Raw genomic sequence first — 20,907 nt, forward strand, 5'->3', positions numbered from 1 at the left:
GCTGGTCAAACAAATCATCAATTCGAGGCAACATATATTTATTCTTTATGGTTACCTTATTCAACTGCCTATAATCGCTACATAATCTCAAAGTGCCATCTTTCTTTTTCAAAAATAGAACTAGAGCACCCCACGGTGTATCACTTGGCCAAATGAACCCACGATCTATTAATTCTTGTAACTGTACTTTCAACTCTTTTAGTTCTGTAAGTGCCATTCTTTATGATGCGATAGATATCAGAATAGTCCCTGGTACGAAATCAATCACAAACTCAATTTCTCTTTTAGGCGGCAATCTGGACAACTCTTCTAGAAAAACATCAATAACTTTCCCACCATTGAAACCTGATCTATCTTCGATCCTGACACTCGGTTATTTAAGATATACAACGGATAAGCTTCAACATCTTTTCGGATCTATTTCTGAGCAATAAAAGCTACTAAAATACTGGTGACACAATCAGATTTATCGGATTCAACACCAATCAATTCTCCACCCTGACGTTTCAAAACACTTCATTTCTGTTTGCAATTGACAACTGCATCATGTAATCATAGCCAGTCCATGCCCAGAATTTATCAAATTTGTTATATGGCAATAACATCATGTCAGTAGGAAATTTTTAACCCCAAATTTTCAGTGGACAATTCTTACACAATTTATTAACAATCACATTCTGACCTATTGGGTTTGACACTCTAATATCAAATTCTATCGTCTTTATTGGTGAATTCTTTTATGTTACTAAAGTAGTGCATATGTATGAATGTGTTGACCTAGGGTCAACCACTGCGTAAACAATAACATCAAAAAGATAAATGGTACCAACGATGATGTTAGGTGTTGTAACTTCTTCTCTAGCATGAGTTGCGTAAAGCTCTAGCTAGTGCTTAACCTTCAGATCTTACAATTGCATCCTGTGCTTCACTGCGGCTAGCTCCAGATATGTTTCCAGGTCTCGATTTCTTACCTCTCTATGAAACAATCACTGGTCTAAGAACCTATTCTAAGCCTGATATAGATTTTGTAACATCCCAATTTTGGACCTAGTCAGAACATTGGTTTCGGGACCACAAATCTAATGTAAGAAAATTTATTTTTATTATATTTTTATGGTCTACAATTACAAGGGATGATTTTATGAAAATTTCATTCGAAAATTTTGATGTTTGGGCACTCAATTTAGTCAAAAGGACTAAATTGTAACAAGTGTAAAAGTTGAGTTCCACATGTTAGAAGGCTTAAATTGTTATGAGTTTTTAAATTAAAGGTCCTTAGATGGCAATTAGACCATTAGTTAGTGATGGAAAAAAATAGACATGTAATAGGTGTAACAAAATATTTTTAAGTTAGGGGCATTTTGGTAATCTAATAATTAAAAGAATTAAAAAGGGAAAATAAGCCAAAATTGGCCATCATCTTCTCCATTCAGCCGAAACTTGCACGGACACCATGGCTAGGGTTCAAAAAAGTTAGACTTGACCCTATTAACTAATTTTTTCTTTTAGGGGGTGTATTAGATTCCAATTCCAGTCAACTATAACAAATCTTTTACCCTCTTATCTTAAATACATTGCCTTGGGCGAATAGCAGGAAACGAACCCGCGTCTTCTCCTTGGCAAAGAGAAATTTTACCATTCGACTATATCCGCATTTTCGTTCTTGATTCTTGATACGAAAGAATATTTGGTCAGGCTAGGACAGATATTTTCTTCAGTTCAGTGCGATTTTATCAAATTCCACTACTAAACCAATTAACAATCAAAATTATATAACAATTCAAATGCTTATCAATTAATCAAATTACAAGTTATTAGCAATTAATATTAATTAATATTATTTTTTATTAATATTAAGTAATTAATAATATCAAGCTCATTTGTAAGTGATCCCGAGCCCCGTTTTTAATGTTCTTTACATTTTTTAAGTCCCGGTAACTCGATTTACCTATTTCTACCATTAATTTGAGCTAGGGTTCATGTTTAAAAATTGAGCCATGTGTGACATGCATGCATTTTGATGTCTAATGGTAGAAAATGAGTGTTGGGCATTAAACAAATGACTTTTACTAAGCGATTTTCGATGAAAACGTCTGAAAGGACTATTTTGTAAAAGTTGTAAAAATGGCATAAAAGGGTGTTTTGATGAGAATTGTAGTTTTCTATAGTTATGAAAATGGTTCGGGTAGGCCTATAGAGTGAGAAAATTGAATAAAAATCACTTTACAAGCCTAGGGGCAAAAGTGTAATTTTGACAAAGTTTAGGGGAAAAAATATAATTTTACCAAAATATGATTTTTGGATCACATTAAATAATGTGACTAATAATTAGACTAAATGTGATATTATAGATCAAGGAAAACGAGGATTGGACCTAGATCGGGTGAAAATGGAAAATCGACGGTTAAGTTCCATTTTGCTATTTTGGTGCCGAGGTAAGTTTGTGTGTCAATAATATCGCAATGCTATATTTGACTTGAAAATTCTATATTATTATTGAAAAGTAAAGACAGAATGGTAAATAAAATTTGTGAGAACAATGATATATGTCTAGTAGCACATGAAATGTTTGATGGTTCAATCATTGATGGCTTGCAATATAATAGCTGAATATATTGAGAATTTGATATAACATGATGTTTTATTAAGTTGGATAACTTGTGAAAGAGTGAAAAGGAAGGTAAGTCCATTTGTAAGTAAATACAATGTGTGAGGTATGTTAGTTGCTCAAATGATGATTATATGATGAATGTACGCTCTTGACAAGGATATGAATTGAATGCTCAATGTGTGGAAATTTATGAAACATTGACATGATTGATAATAAGAGGAAGAAAAATCTCGGTTGAATGAAATAGGATATTCGATGGATTCTTGAAAAGGAATTGATGGTAAAAAGGATTTAGCCCGGACGGATGATCCAATCCCTATATATCCCTCCCAAAGAATATGTTTGAATGGATTTAGCTCGGATGGTTAATCTAAATTAAGTTCTAAATTTAGCCTGGACTGGTAATTCAGATCCGATCACATTTGAGTATATGTCGTTGTAGGGGATTTAACCTGGATTGGTAATCCCAACAATACTCTATGAGTTTATATTATAGGGGATTTAGCCTGGACTGGTAATCCCACTGTAAGAAAGGAGGTTCGCAAGAGTATGCTTTTTAGGAAGGGAAAATACCAATTGACGGACATGAACTTGTAAAGTGAACTAGCCTCCTGAAGAATATGTGTGCAATATGGATTTAGCCCGGAGGGTAATCCTATTACTGTCTAAATTTAGCCTGGACTAGTAATTTAGATCTGAGATCATGAGAGTAATTTTCATTACATGGGATTTAGCCTGGAATGGTAATCCCGACATTTACTCTATGAGTTTATACTATGGAGGATTTAGCCTGGACTGGTAATCCCACCATAAGATACGAGGTTCGCAGGAGTGCGTACTTGAAATGCTCACTTGTATGATTTAACGGTACATGGGATATCCATTGAAATTTCTGAGAAAATTCAAAGGGATTAATATGAAAAATGAATAGGAAGGGTTTTTGCCATGACAAACTTATTTATGTTATAAGATACTATTATGATGAATATGATTGCCATGTTTAGACGAGTGGTGGTGTTAAGAGATAGCACATGTACGTACTTGAAACCCACGAACATGTGTTAGATATGGGAAGTGAAATGGACTTGTGGTAAGAATGCAAATAAATGAGTGATACATATGAGAATAATTTTTATGGCAATCTTATGATGATTATCATTTTGTTGCTCTAAAACTATTTGGACAGCAGCAATAGTTCAAGTTTGGAAATCCACCAAAAATTGTGGAAGTTTAATTAAAGGCTAAATTAAATATGAAATGAAAGCTTATTGAGTCTAGTTTTACATAGAATAAATGGTATAAGCAAAAGAATTTAATATTATGAGATATTTGAATTCTTGTGAGACAAAGTCAAAATGAGTTCGGAATCCCCTATTCTGAATTGGGAAAATCACTAGAAATTGTAAAACAATAATTATGGGTTATAATTCATATGAATAAGTCCTTAATGAGTTATTTTTAAAAGAATCAGATAGGAACATTATCCGAATCCCGTACTAAGAGATAAATAAATATTTGTGAAGAAAGGCCGAAGCTGTCAAATAGAAAAATAGGAGAGATTTTAAATACTAAACTATACTTATTGGCTGGACCAAAAATTCTAAAAATTTTATGGTAAGAAGATATGTGAGTCTAGTTTCAGGGAAAATTAGATCTTAATTTAGATTTCTGTAGCTCCAGACATAAATAATTTAGTGACTATGACTCGAGAAAATAACTTAACTGGACTTTGAATAAATAAGTAGAAATTGAAAAATAGCATGTTAATACATTGCTTATTATTTTCATATGAGCTTATAAAGCTTAAAGCTTACTCCCTCATTTCCATTGCTTTTAGTGTTGTCAGGTCGGCTTAGGGTTGGAGATCGTCGAAGGCAGCATCACACTATCAAGACATCATCTTTGAAGTATTGATATATATATTTACTAGCGATTTCAAGTGAGTGGCGTGTATAGGGACTTAGTTTTATGATAGATGTCGTTATGATTAGCCAAATGTATTGGCTTATATTGATTCATTGTATATAGCCATGAGATGTGGCTTATAATGGTTATGGCTTGTAAGCCTATTTATCCATGCTAAGTTCTAATGCTTATGATGTGAATGTGACAGCCCTAATTTGACCCTAGTCGAAAAGTGGTTTCGGGACCACAAAATCGAGTCATAAAAATAATTAACTGTTAAATTCTATGTTTATTATATGTGTAAATGCATGTGTGAAAGTTTCATGCTTTGATTTTGTCATTTGTATGTGAAATTTATAAGATAGGACTCATGTGATAAAACTTGAAAGTGTGATAGGTAAATTTTAAAGTGCCAAATAATGCATGAAATGTTGACATGAGGATTTGCATGTCAAATGGACCAATTTTGTTAGTGGCGGCCATAAATGATGGTTGATGTATAATATATGTTTTATTTAAGTATTATAATAAGTAATGGCTTTATTTTTGAAATAAATTAATTAGTAAAACAATAAAAGATGATAAAAAATAGATGTTCATCTTTCTTTCTTGATTCTGAATTTGGGAAAGAAAAATAGTGAAGAAGAAGCCAAGGCATTCGCCATGGTTATCTCCATTTAAAGGTATGTAATGCAATTTTATTTGTAATTGATTATGAAATTAAATGGATAAATACATAGCATAGTTAACCCATGGTTTAAATTCATGAATCAATGAACAAGTGTCCTTTCGGCAAGTGCTAAATTGGTATTATTTTGATAAGTTTTTGGGAAGATGTTAGTTATATGTTAAGTAGCTTAAATGATGGTTGAATAAGTATGAATTGAAATTGCCGTATGTGTGTATATGCATTTTGGAAAGAAAAATGTTGTTGTTTAGTTGAGTTTTCATTTGATATGTACATTCGGTCAAAGGGCGGGGGAGGAATAAGATGAATTTAAAATGTTGTGGTTTGTTTTTTAAAGTTGGTTAAATAGTTTTGGTCATTGCCGAATACATTTGTGTTAGGGGAAATATGATTAAGTATCGGTTTGATGAGCTAAATATATATGTATATTCGGCTATATAAATTTGATGTGTACTTGAAAATATAATAAGCCTTAAGAGATTGTGTTTGTGTATATGAACTAGATGTTTTATGGATATTCGGCTAAAAGGGTAAATGGCTAAGTCATAGGAATTGGGGTGATATACATTAGGTCATTAGGGTTATATGTACTTGGTAATGTCAGTTATGTATTAAGTAAGTTATTTCTTCGAAATGTATATTCAGTCATTGTTTAGCATAGGTGAAACCTATGTACAATTTGCTACATTTGATCATGAAATGGAATTTGTATATGAAAGCTAAGTTTGAGTGGTTAGAATGAATGTGGTATATGAGATATTAATGGCATGTATAGGCTTGACTTTTTGTTGTTAAATAATTATCTTTTTGATGATGTATATATGTATAGCCATGTGAAAATGGCTTTATAAGTTACTATATGTGTTCCAAATGGTTAATGTGAATGTGTGGTTGAGATTTGATTAATGTTTTCAATGTTTGATGTGAATTGAACTTAAGAATGAATCACTATACCTAATTATCTTGATATGACTCTTTTGTATACGGTAATACTCTTTAACCCTCCGGCGATGGGTACGGGTTAGAGGTGTTACATTTTATTGGTATCAGAGCTACGATTTAGTCGATTCTAGGACTAACGTAGCGTGTATAAGTCTAGCTTTACATACCATATAGTGTTAAACGATAGTGTGACGATTTCTAACAGTTAAAAATGTGTTTTCGTATAGTAATGGATCCCGATCCCAATCGAGCGGTAGTTGATGATGTTGAGAGTGTAGCGACTGCTCCCGCGCATGGGACAGTGCCGATGGACTCTCAACCTATTGCGAGCAATCAAAACGATGAGGCTAGATAGGCTTTTTATAGTGTGATGAATGATTGGTTCAACCAATACATTCGAACTAATACGACTGCTCCACAACCCCCACATCCGAATAATACGCCCCATGCACCCACGATGCCTCTAATAATTGATCAGATGAGGTTGAATAAACCCCCCGTTGACAGAATTCGAAAGCACGGGGCTACTGAATTTAAAGCTACAGATAGTGATGATGCCGAGCAAGCTGAATTTTGGTTGGACAACACTATTCGGGTACTTGATAAACTATCTTGCACACCCGATGAATGCTTGAAATGTGCTATATCTTTGCTACGTGATTCTGCCTATTATTGGTGGAATACATTGGTTTCTGTTGTACCCAGAGAGCGGGTGACGTGGGAGTTCTTCCAAACTGAGTTCCGAAAAAAGTATATCAGTCAGAGGTTCATTGACCAGAAACAAAAAGAATTTCTTGAGCTTAAACAGGGCTCTATGTCGGTTACTGATTATGAACGGAAGTTTGTCAGACTTAGTAGATATGCTCGGGAATGTGTATTGTCTGAGGCTATTATGTGTAAACATTTTGAATACGGGTTAAATGAAGATATAAAAATGTTTGTTGGCATTCTTGAAATACGAGAGTTCGTAGTACTTGTCGAGCGAGCTTGCAAAGCCGAAGAACTTAGTAAAGAGAAAAGAAAAGCTGATGTCAAAGCTGGAGAATTTCATAAAAGATCTTCAGGAAAGTCTTTTCAGCAATCATCGAAGAAATTTCGAGATGATTCAGGCCGGTTAAAGAACACTTTGGGTTTTTCCAGACGAGACCATGATCGACCCCCTGTGAGTACACGAGCCAATTCAGTTGCCAGTGTTGGAAATGATTGACGGGATAGGACCGAGTGCAAGTATTGTGGAAAATGGCATTCGGGGAGCTGTAGATTTCATGACCGCTCCTGTTATAAATGCAGATCAGCTGACCATTTTATTAAAGACTGCCCGAGATTATCTGAGCAAAATATGAATCAGAGTGGGAAACCGAATACTACTATAGCACGAGGTAGACCACCTAAGAATATGGGGAATGCTAACGACGGTCAGAGAGGGTCTAGAGATGCTACAACCAGATCCGAGGCTCGTGCTCCTGCTAGAACTTATGCTATACGCACACGCGAGGATGCTTCTTCGCCTGATGTTATTACCGGTACATTCACTCTCTTTGATACTGATGTGATTGCTTTGATTGACCCTGGTTCTACTCATTCATATGTATGTGAGACTCTAGCATCTGGTAAGACTCTATCTGTTGAGTCTACTGAGTTCATGATCCGAGTGTCAAATCCCTTGGGTCGATATGTGCTAGTCGATAAAGTGTGCAGGAAATGTCCCTTGATAATCCGAGGTTCCTGTTTTTCGGCTGATTTGATGCTTTTACCGTTTAATGAATTTGATGTTATTCTCGGTATGGATTGGTTGACCGTGCATGATGCAGTTGTGAATTGCAAAAGAAAGACTATTGATTTGAGATGTGCAAATGATGAGATAATCCGAGTTGAGTCTACTGATATGAACGGGTTACCAGCAGTAATATCCTCGATGTTGGCTCAGAAATTTGTAAAAAAGGAGTGTGAAGCATATCTTGCGTACGTACTTTATAGTAAAGAATCAGAAAAGAAGCTTGAATCAGTACCAGTGGTTTGTGAGTATCCAGATGTTTTTCTCGAGGAATTACCGGGATTACCACCTGTTCGGGAGGTAGAGTTTGGTATTGAACTTGTACCTAGGACTACACCAATTTTGATAGCTCCATATCGTATGGCACCAACGGAATTGAAGGAATTGAAAACTCAGTTTCAAGAGTTAACATATAGAGGTTTCGCTCGACCGAGTTTCTCACCTTGGGGTGCACCAGTATTGTTTGTAAAAAAGAAAGACGGAACCATGAGAATGTGTATCGACTATCGTTAATTAAATAAAGTGACAATAAAGAACAAATATCCGTTACCGCGTATTGATGATTTGTTTGATCAGCTGAAGGGAGCATCAGTGTTTTCAAAGATAGATTTGAGATCGGGTTATTATCAGTTGCGAGTTCGAGACTCAGATATACCTAAAACAACTTTCAGAATGAGATACGGTCACTACGAGTTCTTAGTGATGCCGTTTGGGCTCACTAATGCCCCTGCAGTATTAATGGATTTGATGAACCAAATTTTCAGACAGTATTTGGATCAGTTTGTAGTTGTGTTTATAGATGACATCTTGATTTATTCACGCGATGAAACTGAACATGCCGAGCACCTGAGATTAGTGTTGAAGATTTTACGGGATAAGCAGTTATATGCTAAGTTCAGTAAATGTGAGTTCTGGTTGAGAGAAGTTAGCTTTTTGGGACATGTAGTATCCACATTGGGTATTCGAGTTGATCCGAGAAAAATTTCAGCCATACTTGATTGGAAGCCCCCGAGAAATATTACTGAAGTTCGGAGCTTTTTGGGACTTGCCGGTTACTACAGATGGTTTGTAAAGGGTTTTTTGATGATAGCCACACTAATGACGAAGCTACTTCAGAAAGATATTAAGTTTGAATGGTCAGAAAAGTGCCAGAAAAGTTTCGACCAACTAAAAACGCTTTTGACGGAAGCCCCAGTGTTAGTGCAGCCCGAATCTAGTAAAGAGTTTGTCATTTACAGTGATGCATCATTACATGGATTGGGTTGTGTATTGATGCAAGAGGGTCGAGTTGTGGCTTACACTTCGAGGCAATTGAAGCCACATGAGAAAAACTATCCGACTCATGATCTCGAATTAGCTGCCATCGTATTTGCTTTGAAAATATGGCGACATTACTTGTTTGGAGAGAGATGTCATGTATTTTCGGATCATAAAAGCCTCAAATATTTGATGACTCAAAGAGATTTGAATCTGCGACAAAGACGTTGGCTTGAATTGTTAAAAGATTATGAGCTTGTTATTGACTATCATCCGAGAAAGACTAATGTAGTTACCGATGCTTTAAGTCGTAAGTCACTGTTTGCTTTGCGAGCGATGAATGTTCACTTGTCCGTTTCATCCGATAATGTATTGGTAGCAGAATTAAAAGCCAAACCATTATTGATTCATCAAATATGTGAAACTCAGAAAGTCGATGATGAATTGGTTGCTAAACGAGCTGAATGTGTTTCTACTGTGGATTCAGAGTTTCAAATTGACGACAACGATTGTTTGAGGTTTAGAAATCGATTGTATGTTCCAAGAAATTTAGAACTTATTTCAATAATTTTGAATGAAGCTCATAATAGCCGAATGTTGGTCCATCCTGGTAGCACAAAAATGTACAACTATCTAAAACGTCAGTTTTGGTGGCCTGGTATGAAACGAGACATTTCTGACTTTGTTTCAAAGTGTTTGGTATGTCAACAAGTGAAAGCGGAACATCAAGTGCCTTCAGGATTACTTCAGCCGATCATGATACCCGAATGGAAATGGATCGAGTCACAATAGATTTTGTATCCGGGTTGCCATTATCGTCAAGCAAGAAAGATACGATCTGGGTTGTTGTTGATAGATTGACAAAGTCGGCTCATTTTATTCCCGTACGTACGGATTATTCACTTGACAAGCTAGCCGAGTTGTATGTTTCTCAGATTGTGAAGTTACACGGGGTACCTATTTCTGTTGTGTCGGATAGAGATCCGAGATTCACATCGTGATTCTGGAAGAAAATGCAAGAAGCTTTGGGTACCAAGTTGCATTTTAGCACCGCTTTTCATCTCCAGACTGACGGTCAATCCGAGCGGATCATTCAGATACTCGAGGATATGTTGAGATGTTGCATCATTGAGTTTAGTGGTTCTTGGGAACGGTATTTGCCTTTGATTGAATTCGCTTATAACAATAGTTTTCAATCAAGCATTAAGATGGCACCTTACGAGGCTTTGTACGGTCGTAAATGTCGTACACCGTTGTTTTGGACCGAGCTTAGTGAAAATAAAATCTTCGGGGTTGATTTGATTAAAGATGCTGAGCAGAAAGTAAAAGTAATCCATGAAAGTTTGAAAGTAGCTTCAGATCGTCAGAAGTCATATGCAGATTTAAAGCGAAAAGACATTGAATATCAGGTCGGAGACAAAGTCTTTCTTAAAGTTTCACCTTGGAAAAAGGTGCTCAGATTTGGCCATAAAGGAAAATTGAGTCCGAGGTTCATTGGGCTGTATGAAATATCCGAACGAGTTGGACCGGTCGCATACAGATTGATTTTACCCCCCGAGCTTGAAAAGATTCACAACGTTTTTCATGTTTCGATGCTTCGACATTATAGATCCGATCCATCACACATAATTAATCCATCAGAGGTTGAGATTCAATCTGATTTGAGTTACGAAGAAGAACCGGTTCGTATTTTAGTTCGTGAGGTAAAAGAATTACGAAATAAGAAAATCTCATTAGTGAAGGTACTGTGGCTTAAGCATGGGGTTAAAGAAGCTACTTGGGAACTTGAAGACACTATGAAGGATTGATATCCTAACTTATTCACTGGTAAGATTTTCGGGGCCGAAAATTCCTTATGTGGGGGAGAGTTGTGACAGCCCTAATTTGACCCTAGTCGGAAAGTGGTTTCGAGACCACAAAACCGAGTCATAAAAATAATTAACTGTTAAATTCTATGTTTATTATATGTGTAAATGCATGTGTGAAAGTTTCATGCTTTGATTTTGTCATTTGTATGTGAAATTTATAAGATAGGACTCATGTGATAAAACTTGAAAGTGTGATAGGTAAATTTTAAAGTGCCAAATAATGCATGAAAGGTTGACATGAGGGATTTGCATGTCAAATGGACCAATTTTGTTAGTGGCCGGCCATAAATGATGGTTGATGTATAATATATGTTTTATTTAAGTATTATAATAAGTAATGGCTTTATTTTTGAAATAAATTAATTAGTAAAACAATAAAAGATGATAAAAAATAGATGTTCATCTTTCTTTCTTGATTGCCGAATTTGGGAAAAAAAATGGTGAAGAAGAAGCCAAGGCATTCGGCCATGGTTATCTCCATTTAAATGTATGTAATGCAATTTTTATTTGTAATTGATTATGAAATTAAATGGATAAATACATAGCATAGTTAACTCATGGTTTAAATTCATGAATCAATGAACAAGTGTCCTTTCGGCAAGTGCTAAATTGGTATTATTTTGATAAGTTTTTGGGAAGATGTTAGTTATATGTTAAGTAGCTTAAATGATGGTTGAATAAGTATGAATTGAAATTGCCGTATGTGTGTATATGCATTTTGGAAAGAAAAATGTTGTTGTTTAGTTGAGTTTTCATTTGATATGTACATTCGGTCAAAAGGGGGGGGGAAGGAATAAGACGAATTTAAAATGTTGTGGTTTGTTTTTTAAAGTTGGTTAAATAGTTTTGGTCATTGCCGAATACATTTGTGTTAGGGGAAAATATGATTAAGTATCGGTTTGATGAGCTAAATATATATGTATATTCGGCTATATAAATTTGATGTGTACTTGAAAATATAATAAGCCTTAAGAGATTGTGTTTGTGTATGTGAACTAGATGTTTTATGGATATTCGGCTAAAAGGGTAAATGGCTAAGTCATAGGAATTGGGGTGATATACATTAGGTCATTAGGGTTATATGTACTTGGTAATGTCAGTTATGTATTAAGTAAGTTATTTCTTCGAAATGTATATTCAGTCATTGTTTAGCATAGGTGAAACCTATGTACAATTTGCTACATTTGATCATGAAATGGAATTTGTATATGAAAGCTAAGTTTGAGTGGTTAGGGCTGAATGTGGTATATGAGATATTAATGGCATGTATAGGCTTGACTTTTTGTTGTTAAATAATTATCTTTTTGATGATGTATATATGTATAGCCATGCGAAAATGGCTTGATAAGTTACTATATGTGTTCCAAATGGTTAATGTGAATGTGTGGTTGAGATTTGATTAATGTTTTCAATGTTTGATGTGAATTGAACTTAAGAATGAATCACTATACCTAATTATCTTGATATGACTCTTTTGTATATGGTAATACTCTTTAACCCTCCGGCGATGAGTACGGGTTAGGGGTGTTACAGTGTATATGCTTGTTGAAAATGCATGATTGGTGTATAACATGTGTGTATGATGAATGCTTCATGACCAATCAAACTGGTCATTGCTATGAGAAAATGCATGATAGGGAAACAAGATGATGTTGATTGAACTTGAATGCTTAAGGTCTAAAGAAATAAGTGATGAGTCGATAATTCTAGATTATTAGTAAAGGTGGTGCAATAGTAAGACTAATGGATATGGATGATTGCATCTAGACTTGATATTGCAATAGTATGCGGAATATGTGAACGGTGACATGTTAATGTTAAGAATATATCTTAATGAAGGAGGCTAAATCATTAAAATGATGCCATGATCTGTGTCCTTAATGTGTGTAATGAGTTGTGGAATTAAGGGTAACACGAAGGTTTGGAGAATAGTCTGTTACACAGGATGAGACACGGCCGTGTGTCTCAACCGTGTGAGGGACACGGCCTGGTGACACGGGCATGTGGTCTGGCTGTGTGGTTCAATTTAATTGCTGACGTCATAAACAGAGAGTTACACGGCCTGAGGACACGGGCGTGTTGATGGCACACGAGTGTGCCCCTATGTCGACACTGGCGTGACTCTGTTTCATGAGAAAAATTTCTAAGTTTTTCTCAGAGCTTTCCAAAGTTCTCAATTTAGTCTTGAACCCTTTCTAAAGTATGTTTTGGGCTTCGTAAACCCAAATAAAGGACTATGTGAATGTGATTGTGTAATGACCCAAAATTCACAGGCACAGGAAAAGTGAGTTATAGGGCCTCCGTTTTAGTGAAATAAGTTCGAAAATAATTATTAGGAATAATTGTGAGCCTAGTAATGTGTTTAATTAGGCTTTAATTAAGTGAAATTAGCTCAATTTAGTGTAAATAATAAAAAGGACTAAATTGAATAAAGAGTAAAAGTTTAATTGTAGATTAAAATAAAATAAAAAGGGCCAAAATGGCAAATATGCCATTTACTATAGAATGAGGCAGCATAAGTGTAAGATTTTCTTACTTTATTAAATTATTAAATTATATAATTATTAGTTTATTTAAATTATAATATGAATTATAGATAAATAAATAAATAAATCTAGTTGTGTGACAAGTGTAGGGGATGAAGTATACAAGTGTATTGAAATAATAATTAAATAGGTACACTTGTGATATATTTAGTTATTTACTTAAAGTTTAAGTAAAAAGATATTTTATATTTATTATTAATTAGTAAAAGATATTTATTAGATGCTTATTATTATTAAAATTATTAATTATATTATGTTATGAAATAGATTAGATCAAGATAAATGTAGGGTGGATATGGGATACAATTGTAATATATACATTTGCTACTAAATAGAAAACAAATCAAAATAAGTAAAATAAATGAAATAATAAAAGAATAAAAAAAGGCAAAAGAAATAAAGAAGAAACAGAACAAAAGCATTTAGAAATAGGGAAGAAAAGAAAGAAAGAAAAGAAAAGGAAAACTAAAGATTTGAAGCTTGAAGTTTAATTGGTCATTAAATTAAGTCCCTTTCTCTTAATTTTGATGTTTAGAAGTCTTAAAACAAGATTTTGATGAAATTAATTTGATAGTTTGAAAGTTTATAAGCTTTTAAACAAAGTTCATATTGAAGAAAAAAGATGAATTAGGGATTGAATTGAATAAATTTTAAGTTAGAATTAGTAAAAGGATTAAATTGTAAGGTAAGCTATAAGTTTTGTAATAGAGGATTAGATTAAAAGAAATTTTAAATTAGGGTTATATTATGAATACTTGATAGTTAGGATGAATATGGAAGAAAAATGAATAGAATTGACGTATGAAATAAATATATGAATTTTCAATTAGCAAGAGTTTTATTGGGTTTTTCACACAGGAAGAAAAAAAGAAATGAAAAGAAAACAACTAAGTTATCCAGATGAAATATGAAGCTCTTGTTGAAACTAGAGCAATAAAGTAATATATCCGGATGAAATATGAAGTTCTTATTGAAGCCAGAATATCAAAGTAATAATTCTGGATGAAGTATGAAATAAGTTTGGGAGTTGCAACCAAACGAACTTTAGGCATAAAATGAGTAGAAATTTAATTAATTATTTAAATTAATGCTTAATTAATAATGTAAATTGTTATTATTATTTTTATTTTTGTAGCTAACTAGGAAAACAAGGCATCGGCATCCAAAGGAAAAGAAAAGATCGTTGAGGAGTAAACTCGTATTCGGGTTTGTATTACTATAACTCAAATTATTTATTAAATGTATATTGAATTTATAGTTACGGAATAATTAAGATAAGGTAAGTATTATATTTGAAATTAAATATGAGTTTGTGTGAAAATTTATTTGTATATGAATTAAGATAATAGATGTTTGAATTGATTGAGTATTGAAAATTTTTGTGGAAATGAAATTGAAATTGAAAAAGTAAAATAATACCCTATTAACTTGTCGGACTAGATTTGATACAAATGGCATGCCATTGGATTTGTGATTTGATGAGGAGATTTGTAGTTCGGCCGAGAAGATGTTTCTGTTATTATATACTTCAGTTTATCCGAAGAGGCATTTAATGCCTTATTGGTGTGTTATGGAGGATTTATAATATTCCGGGTGTGTTTGGGCTGGATATTCTGGTGTGTTTGGGTGGAATCCGCATATCTGTTAGAGTCCGAGCCTTGTTAATAGGGTAAATCATTGAAATGAAATTTTGAAAATGAGATTAATTGTTTGGGCACTATTGAAAAGTATGAGAAAGAATGTATGAGTTAAATTATGAATTGAGTTAGTATGTAAAAAAAAATGAAATATGAATTTAAGAGTTATGAGGTAATATAATTATATATAATTAGTTTAAATGATTATAAATTTTATGGTTGATGCTTGTAATTTATTAATTTTAAATAGTTTTGATTTATAGTAATACCACTTGAGTATGAAATACTCAACATACGATTTTTGCATGCAGTCATTAGAGTTTGGATCCGGTCCAGCATCCAAAATTCCAACAAAAAAATTTTGGTAACGTATTTCTTCTTTTTTTTTTAAGTGGCATGTATTAGGTGGTTGTACATGAGTTATATATATATATATAGGTTAAATGATCTTGTTGTAATTAGATAATTATGCAATTTTGGATGATAAGTAAGTTTAAAGTTATAAATTAGTAAATTTAGTATTAAATTTTAAAATGAAATGAAAGATATAAAATAGTTCCTTGTATGTTAATACTTTAAAATTTAAGTAATAAATTAATGGATTAAGCGTAATCTAATAGTGTTTAAGATGTAAAATTTTTTGGTTGAAATATTGGTATTGGTTGGTTACTTTTGGTTTGAATTTGCAGGGGGTTTTAAGTAAAAATAAACAGAAATACTGTCGAAATTTTTATAAAAAAAAAAACAACAACAATAATTTACGAAAAATTTTTCAGGATACTCGAACAAGTCCCGTTCTACTTTTAATACGTGTTTTAGGCTTCGAGAATCCAATATAGAGACTTAATTATTTGTATTACTATGAATGTTATATTAATTGTGAATTATTAGTAAGTTGTCTGATATATCTGATAATGCCTCGTAACCTTATTCCGGTGATGGTTTAGGTTTAGGGGGTGTTACAGATTGAATGAATTAAAATATGAATGAAATTTTATGGCCCGGTTTGCATGATTGTTTGTGTTTAAGTCTGGTAATGCCTCGTACCCTGTCCTGGCGTAGGACACCGATACATGATATTCATGACAGGTTTTAAATATTTATAATGAATCGTTCTTGAAACTAACTATTATCACGATGAAGGCAAGTGTACCTATCGAACAGTAGTATAGCTTTAGCAAGACCGAATTATTGAACCCAAAGGAACTAAAAGTACTAGTATCAACTTTCTTTTTATTATCTAGCCTAAAAAATAAAAGGGTTTTGTTTATCTAACTAATTAATTAAACTAAGAAATCACAGAAAAGAAATTTGGGGAAAATACTTTTTGGAAAACTCGATTAATAAAAACAATACCTAAGGAAAAATCCACCTAGACTTCACTTGTTATTTGACTCTGAATCGGACGATTTATTCATTCAACTTGTTCCGTAGAGGTCCCTAAGTTATATTATTATCTCTCTCGAGACTAACAACGTCCAACCCTAGATTGAATAATTGAAATCTCTTTCTAAATAACGCCCTAGGGTTGCATTAACTCGATCTATGGATCCCCTTATTAGGTTTCACCCTAATCCGGCAAAATCTTGTCACCCTATCTCTAGGCGTGCAACCAACTCCGCTTAATTATGACAAATTTACTCTTAGACAGGGTCTATTCCTCATTTGAATAAGAGCTTTAACTTGAATCAATTTTCTGGAATATCAAAACAAGAATTAAGAACACATAATTAAGAACAAGTCAAATATTTATCATACAATTCAGATAATAATAACAAGATCCGTCTTAGGTTTCATTCCTCTTAGGTATTTAGGGGTTTTAGTTCATACTAATGAAAGAACACATCTTAAAAGAATAAAAATAAAAAAACATAAGAAAACCCAAAACTCCTGAGGGAATTTGAAGGGAGATCTTCAGTCTTGATGGTGAATCTGGCTTCTGAGATGGATTGATCGGCTTTCCTTGAACAATTCCTTGGTTCCTCCTCTTCGTCCCCTGTCTAAGTGCCTCTTCAGGTGTTTAAATAGGCTTTGGAATGCCTAAAATCCCTCAAAATTGGCCTTTTCAGAATTGGACTAAACTTGGGCTCGGCAGGGACATGCCCGTGTGACACGCCCGTGTGCGATTGCTTAAGGCTGTGGTCAAGGCTGTTAAATGGGCACGGGCATGTGATGTACCCATGTAAATCGTGCTTTGACCATGCCAAAGGGACACGACCGTGTAGTCTGCCCGTGTGAGGAAGTCCAAGCCGTGTTGATTTGGTACGTTGGCCCATTTTCTCTGTTTTTGGCCCGTTTCTCGTTCTTTTCTCTCTCCTATGCTCACCTAAGTATAAAACATGAAATTAAGGCATTAGGAGCATCGGATTCACCAATTTTGGGGAAAAATCATCCATAAAATGTGCTAAGCACGGGATAGAAATATGTATAAATTACGGTTTATCAATTACCCCCACACTTAAGCATTTGCTTGTCCTCAAGCAAAATCCTTAACTCATAATCAAAATAAATTCTTCACAACTTATAATTTCTATCGATCATATCTCAAAATAATCCATAGGTAATCATACATTGAAAATTCAACTGAAAGAACATCAAAGTTTCAAACATTCCAAGTTAAGCATTTTATTATGAAAACATAGGTGTCTCCCTTTATCTAAGTAATTACCTTTGATTCAAAATATCACAGAGTTTCACATTCTCACTAAATATTCGCTCAAATCAATCGAGGTGTTTAAGTACAATAAATGGAGCACTCAATAATCAATAATGAAAGTCATTACCTTAGGCTTGCATTAAAATCAAATCTCCACCACTATAAATTGAGATGAAAAATCAATCAAAAGGTCATTAGAGGGTTGTAACATGGCTTTGGTTAGAGGGTGTGGTCACAAGCTGAAAGAAAGGGTTAGAATCGAGATTGAATTGAAAAATTGCCTAACTAGAAAAATGACTAGTCATCAATTGTGTACAACGGAGCTTTTTCTCAAAATATGGAATTTAACTTCTTTAGCTCAGAAGATCACTACTACTAATATGTATACATGTATTTTTTCTAAGAACAAGTCAAATTACAAAATAGAATAAAACATAGCTAAGCAACTATTCCAACTCAAATCTCGACTAGGGATCAAATTAATTTAGGGGATTTCAACATTAATGAGTTATGGGTTAATGTTGAGGGTAAATTAATGAATGAGTTGTTAGGCTCAAGGGGGTTCACTAACGGTTAATTGTGAAGGTAGGCTTTTATGAAGTGAGTGGGTTAAACCTAAGTGCCTTTATCATTTTGGCATATCAAATCAAATGGTGTGGTCTTGATATGCATAATCAAGCAAGTTCTAGAATAACAATTTAATACTGATGCACTCATAATGAAAGTGAGCATGAAAGAAATAATAGATGCTCTAAAGGCTCAAGATCTCACAAAAATTATGGCTTTTTGATGTTTAAACTTGTGAATTCCAACTCAAGATAATACCTAAACTTGGGGAAACAACCTAAAAGTTTTTAATTCTTCAAAAATCAACTTATCATGCTTGATTCCCTAATGTCTTGAAGTTTAAACAATCAATGCATAAATGCCTATGTTTTAATTCAAGATATATCAATAAACATTATAGACTAATTGGAATTCATTCTAATAATGTTATGAGAATATCGCATGAGAATAAAACAAAATTCAGGGATTTTTCTGATATAAAAGACCCTCCACACTTAAGATGTACATTGTCCTCAATGTACAAAGGTAGATATATTGAAAAAGATAGATTTATAATCATAAGATAAGGAGAGAAGTGAAACTTTCTGAATGATGAATGAATTCCTTGAACTGGAGTTTTGGAGAATAATCGGGGTGAGAGTGGAAGAGGATAGTCCAGTGGTGTTAGAGGTTCATTAGTCCATAAGTCGTACGACAAAAGAATAGTATATCTGGTGGTAGCTATGGTCGTGGTCGAGTAGGACATGGCAGTTGTGGAGAACTTTTCCCGGTGGAGTTTTTAGTTCCTATGTGATGATGAGCTGATGAGCTCTTTATAATTGTGACAGAATTAGGAACTTTTTAGGAAATATAAGGAAGTATGCTTACTTGTAATGGAATAGCCGAAATTGATAATTGTAAAATAAAAATTATAAAATCTAATAGAAATAAGCTTAAAGAAAAAACAAAAAGTAGTCTTAAAATAGAATAAAAATAAAAACATAAAATAATAAATAAAAGTTTCTAAACATCTTCATTGCTAGGTGGTTCGCAAGGTGGGGGTGGCGATGAGATGTGGAAGTGCTGATAAATCTGCTGTAAAGTAGCATTAATGTTATCGAAGCGCTGAAAACACTATTGCTCGAATTGGGTAAGGCACTCAGAGATGTCAACGTATGAAGTTACCGCATGAAATGGACGAGAGGGTGGTGGTGGCTGAGACGGTGGGTCCTCATGATGTGGAGGGACATCATCAGTAATGTCCTCAAGGGATCCCTCCTCTGCTGACTGGGCGAGGCGATACTGAGGAGGGTGGGTTCCTCGGCGCTTCTAGATCATCTTCATACTAAGCATGCTCGAGATGCCTTGTGGAGACATTTGGCCAATAAGAGTAAGAGAGGATGATTGGGTTGCCGTGTTGAGGAGCTCGAAGTGCCGTGCTAGTCGAGTCATGTAGGGGCCAATGGAGATGACCCCCCTCTGATGCTGCTCCGTTTGGTAGCAAATGGCGAGGGAAATAAAGTAGGCGAGGTCGAGTACATGCCCATTCGCCATGCTCCATAGAAAGTAGGCGTCATGAGTGTTGACAACACTGGTGCTCTCTCGACGTCCTGTCAAAGTGTGTGCCAAGATGGGGTGTAGGTAACTCAAGGAGGGAGAGAGAGCCGATGCCTTGGAGCTGCTCGGATCGTAGGTGGCTGAACCGGGGACCAAAGCATACCAGCACTTCGAGGGAGAGTAGTGGATGTGGCGACGGAGAGTGTCGAGGTCGTTCTCATCCATGAACTCCTCTGTGTACAGTCCCAAAGCTATACCGAACTCGAGCACACTCAACTGGCGGACTAAATCATTGAGACGAACTGGACTATTCCAGGATCATCAAAGTTGGTCATGACGTCTTGAACATGGAATGTCGAGCAAAGTTCAAGTGTGAGCTCAAGGTACGTCAGCTCGATGATCACAAAGAAGAGGTCCCATGGATCGGTTGTCAAGAGTGCTTGTACATCGTCAGCCAACTAGACTTGTTCAAGCGCTGTTCAGTCAATGTAGTGGCCCACACCTAAAGGTCGGGCCCATAGGATTTGGAATAGTTCCTCCTGATTGCCGGGTGGAAATTGGAGGTATGGGTGGAATTTTCACAGTAGGGCCCAAGGAAGATGCCACTTTCCACTTTTTCGAAGCGGGAATGGTAGTTTTCTTGCCACGTGAGCTTGACATGGTATACCTGGAAGAAGAACAAAGAATATAACATAACTAATAACTCAAGAAGTAATCATGAATATAATCATGAATATAGTTAAACTAACCAGTCCAACCAACAATACTCAGCAGTTTAATCTAAATGATAGAAGTTTATATAGCAATTGACATAATAAAAGCATGATTACTTTCAACATAAAATGACTGAACTAGACTCTTATGGGAACACACAAAAAGAATGAATGTATCATAAAGCATTGACTAAAATGACAAAGAAT

Source organism: Gossypium arboreum, chromosome 4 (assembly GCF_025698485.1).
Source record: "Gossypium arboreum isolate Shixiya-1 chromosome 4, ASM2569848v2, whole genome shotgun sequence".
NCBI classification, from domain to species: Eukaryota; Viridiplantae; Streptophyta; class Magnoliopsida; order Malvales; family Malvaceae; genus Gossypium; species Gossypium arboreum.